The 5,218-nt window shown below is 40.2% G+C and overlaps 1 pseudogene; it reads right to left on the bottom strand.

Annotated features, from left to right (window-relative positions):
* Positions 1–4,359: 4,359 nt before the first annotated feature.
* LOC140496112 (5S ribosomal RNA) lies at positions 4,360–4,478 on the bottom strand (annotated as a pseudogene).
* Positions 4,479–5,218: the final 740 nt, after the last annotated feature.

Genomic DNA, 5,218 nt, shown 5'->3' with positions numbered 1-5,218 from the left:
CTCTTGTTCACGGCTACCCTCATTTGAGCAACATGCCCATGGAGGTGGGAAATACTCGGCCACTGGCAAGCTGGCATGGTGGCAAGAAGAATGACAGAATCCCCTTTCCAAATGTCTTCTCCACCAGATTGCCAACCTTCCTGCTTTCCAGCTCATCTCCATTGGACTGGGAAAATTCTGCCCAGAGTTCTCAAGCTTGCAAATTTAGGAGTAGTAATCCTGCTGTTCCTGGTTCAAAAGGAATTTTCTCAAAAAAAGCCATGACTGGTTCTTTCGGTGTAGTTGTATGCTTTGCCCACTGCTGAAAAGGTGGTAAGATATCTGTGTTGATTTTTCCCAGAAATACTTGCCATATTTTCCTCTAATAAAGCACTCAGGAGGGCAGCAACAGGTCTTTCCTTGAAACCAAGACCTTGAAAATAGATGTTTTGCCAGTTGATCAGAAGTGGTAGCGCTTGATATCAACAGTGCCTTTGCAAAGTGTCTGACAACTGAGGGAACACTCAACGTGCCAAGGACCAAGGTACCAGGTAAGTGCTTTTGTTTGGAGGGAAGGATTTCTGAGGTTGGAGGTTGCATGGAGAAGGTGCAGAGGGTTCAGAAGCAAAGGCTTTCAGTGATCACCTCCCTGGCCTATGTACAGTCCCTGAATTGTGTGCAAATTTATGCAAATTGGAGAGCTCTACTTCCCAACTCACCAACAACGACAGCCTGCCCTCACTAGTTTATCAGTTAGGTGGGCCACCTCTTTAGTTTTGTTCCATCTTGAGCTGAGATTATTATAGCCCAGGTGGAAATCAGTCTTTAAATGTTCTTTATTTAGTCATTATGAGATAACTTAAGGACCTTAATTAGCAATGTAGTAGGAAAATCAAGTTTGGGCCTCTCTGTCCAAAGTTTAATTCAGATGAAGTTGGAAAAGCATTATGGTTACATATAAATAAATTGCATTCCCACTTTCAGGTCTGTCACTTCTAGGACTGGAAAACTCAGCTCCAATTAGATTTTTATTTTATCTTGAGCTATTTATTTTGGTTGATATAAATAATGTGAAGACACTCAGTTAAAAACTAAACTGAAAAATATTTTCAAGACAAATTTAGAAGCTGTAATCAGTAGTGCACCAGTGAAACAGTCTCTTCCTATTGGCCAGTTCATGCCATAGGAACTACTATGCTGAAATTGAGAGGCTGAGCAGCCTTTGAACAGCAAAACGAAAGAGCCCCAGCCACAACAACACAAGGGGCTCCTGCTCACACTATCTTTTCTTGGAACGTATTTCAGTGCTTGATAGATGATTACCAACTTACATGTCGTGTCACCTAACATGCATTTCATTCACCGACAGTCACATTTTCCTTCTGTTGACCCTCACCATGAATGGAGTTGCTTCTGTAGTTCCATATTAGCCCTTTGAAGAAGGACAGAGAAGCACCAAAACTGAGCCAGTAACAGCAAGAGGAGAAGGTGATACAACAACAACACCAGCTCCCTTCTCCTCAGCCATTTGTTGCTTCACAGTGCAAAGGGGATAGAAACAGACCTAGCTTCAAGGAAATTAGATTGTTGACATGGGTTTCTACAGATCTCTTGAAATGTCAGAGCACAGATGCCTCAGAAGGCTCTGGCATTTTGGGCAGTTGTGTGCTATCTTCTCCTCCAAGGAGAGAAAGCAGAGGGTAATGAGTGTCATAAATGGCTTGTGTGGAGAGAAGGGAAGAACAATACTGATATGTGAATGTGAGAAAACATAGGATGAGCGAGAGTGTAGTTGTTGGCTGTTGAGATGGTGTAATGAGAAGGCTGTGAGGGATGTGGAGAGAGGGCAATGAGTACAGTTACAAGGTATAATGCTCTGATGAGTGGTCTGCAGCACAATGTTAGAAAAGTCAGAGTGCCTGCCCACGTGAGGAGCTGAATTCTCTTAGTGTACTCTCTCGAGGTTGGAGAGAAAACACTCCTGCTGCTGTTTCCTAAATAAATGATCTATATCTCTTTGATGAGATTAGTCAGCTGGGTGAATTCTGGTGGAGTCATAAAAGGGCATATCGAGAATATCATGTCTTGTATTATGAGTATAAAGTTCACACATTTAATGATGTCCCTGCAATCATGTGATACTCATAAATCTAACTTGAACCTATACTAACATGAAACTGTTAACCATTTACTTCAATAATGTTGTAATATTTACGAGTGTGCTAATTATATTGGAATGCAGTGTACATAATACCCATTCCTTCTCTTCCTTAAGAAATGTAAGAATCTGTAATTGCATTCCAATATTATTTTGAAATCCATAAATCTTTCACCTCTGCATTTCTCTTGTGACCAAGGAAACAAGCTAAAATCCTGCTTCACTGTCAGTAAGGTAAAAAACAATGACTGCAGATGCTGGAAACCAGATTCTGGATTAGTGGTGCTGGAAGAGCACAGCAGTTCAGGTAGCATCCAAGTAGCTTCGAAATCGACGTTTCGGGCAAAAGCCCTTCATCAGGAATAAAGGCAGTATCTTTTGGATGAAAAAATAATGGTTTGTAGCCACAAGCTAAATTATTAAAGTAACTTTTTCAATCTATCTAACTCAGTCTGATCATGAAATTTACCAGGATTCAAATTCAAATTTTATTTCTGATGCACCAAACTCCAACTTATTGGCAGCAGTTCTGAAATTCTACACAGGATTATACATTCAACCAGTTAGTTACCATAACCAGTACTTGTGCTAACACTATTCTGTGGCCCATCACCACGAATCATATAAAATCCTGACAATTTCTAATTATTCTAATTTAGATTATTCTAATTTATTCTGATTATGTTAATAAACCATTTATCAAAAATCAACTGTGTCCCAGCATGTAACAGCTATCTGTACTCCTGCAACAATCATTTTCCTATCAGAAGATCTGGGTTTTTGTTTTGCTAAGCTTTTTTCAAAAAGCTCTTTTATTCATTGGGTTATGGTAACTAACTGGTCGAATGTATAATCCTGTGTAGAATTTCAGAACTGCTGCCAATAAGTTGGAGTTTGGTGCATCAGAAATAAAATTTGAATTTGAATCCTGGTAAATTTCATGATCAGACTGAGTTAGATAGATTGAAAAAGTTACTTTAATAATTTAGCTTGTGGCTACAAACCATTATTTTTTCATCCAAAAGATGTATTTTCTTCATAAGATAAAACTCCATCACATGACTGTTTAAATTTGACATTAACGTAAGAGCAAACAGATTAAATCTCTTCTTGTATTGTATTCCTCAGTCCATTTACACAATAGTTTATATTTGCAATACTGTTAAGTCTGTTTCCTGGTGATGGTCCCCAATTTGCTGTAATTCAAGGGTGAGGAGCTTGGAGCTGGTTCCTCTTCTTCATTCACCTCCCCACTCTGGTGGTGCTTCTGACAGCATTGACTCTTGCAGTTGTCGAGTTGGTTTAGTGCTTCTGGGTTCTGCAAATTAGCTGAAAGGAATTGCTCACTTTCCTATTTGGCAGTGGTTTTTGACCAGCAACTTCCCTCTAGCAATCAGAGAGAGCATGAGAAACTTTCTGTGATGGGTGGTGAACAACTGAGTTGCTGATTGTGGGATGAACCACAATATTTAGTTCTTGGATGTTTGAGGGTGGTTTGACCTACCTAATTGCAAGCACTGAGAAGATCTAGTGCAAGTCTTTGCATGCCATGCATGCTTGTTAAAACACATACCAGAACCAAGTTCACCTTCCCAATTAAGTTACCCGCAAATCAGAAACACGTGCTCTCAGGTTCATGCTACATGTAGGATCATGCAGCCAGCAAGATGGTGTACCTACTGCATTTCAAGTAAGGAGCAAAATAGGTTTTACTCCCTCTAATTTTTTCTGGCTATCTATTGAAGCTAGTAAGCTGAAATCCTTTGAAGTCTCAAATCCAGCTCACACTTGAGATTTCATTTGGAAGATTTCTGACATTGGGTAATAGCCAATTGGAAGTTTTAATTTCCCAGTCAATTCTCATGAAATCAATTGTGTTCCAGCATGTTACAGCTATCTGTACTCCTGCAACAATCATTTTCCTATCAGTAGATTAGATTTCTTACAGTGTGGAAACAGGCCCTTTGGCCCAACAAGTCCACACCAACCCTTCAAAGAGTAACCCACCCAGACCCATTTCCCTCTGACTAATGCACCTAACATTATGTGCAACTTAACATGGCCAATTCATCTAACCTGCACATCTTTGGACTGTGGGAGAAAACCCACGCAGACACAGGGAGAATGTGTAAACTCCATACAGACATTCGCTCGAGGCTGGAATTGAACCCAGGATCCTGGTGCTGTGAAGCAGCAGTGCTAACCACTGAGCCACTCTTAAAAGCCTATTGCATCTGGTATTCTCAGGCAGTCTCCCATCCAAGTACTAACTAGGTCTGAGTCTGCTTAGCTTCCGAGATCAGGCAAGATCAGGCGTCTTCAGACTAGTATGGCTGTAGGCAATCGAGGTATTTTTTTGCTAAGCTTTTTTCAAAAGGCTCTTTTATTCATTGGGTTATGGTAACCAACTGGTTGAATGTATAATCCTGTGTAGAATTTCAGAATTGCTGCCAATAAATTGGGGTTTGGTGCATCAGAAATAAAATTTGAATTTGAATCCTGGTTGATTAGCTGCTGATACATTGTCTGTGTTCTTCAGGTATTAACCAGCAGATGGTAGTATGGCACAGCATACCAGTAGTCAGGCAGCTTCCAGTTCAGCCAGGTCAGTCTGTCATTGAGTACAATAAAAAGGAGGTTGGATAATATAGCTCGTAACAGCCAAAGCTTAATTTCTTTTAATTGTGTTTTCTGTGTTGGTTTTAACCCATTAATATTCAACAACAGTCAGCAGCTTCTGGTGAGCTCCTTGTATTTGCTGGACTTGAGGGTAGAGGTTTAAGAAGGTGGTTGGTTGTTAAATGAGAATCCTGGGCTTATGTTTGCTGATGATGATCCTGTTATAGGGGCCTGTTTGTCTCAGAAGAGTATGTGGCCCAATAGACTTTGATATAATTCAGCATGATATTGCGTTTACTGACTAAATCTGCTAACTGCCTGATATCTAAGCTTGTCTTTGTGGACACAAGAAGCTAAGGTAGATTTTGTACCAAGGGGATAATCAGGATGGGAGACACCAAGGGCTTTGCTAAAGGGAGTGATGAGGAAGGAATTCAGTAGATTAACAGACTCATAAAATGA

This window comes from Chiloscyllium punctatum, chromosome 25 (genome assembly GCF_047496795.1).
Source record: "Chiloscyllium punctatum isolate Juve2018m chromosome 25, sChiPun1.3, whole genome shotgun sequence".
NCBI lineage: Eukaryota > Metazoa > Chordata > Chondrichthyes > Orectolobiformes > Hemiscylliidae > Chiloscyllium > Chiloscyllium punctatum.
Note: the sequence above shows the minus strand (reverse complement) of the source record. Positions and strands in the feature narration are given on the sequence as shown.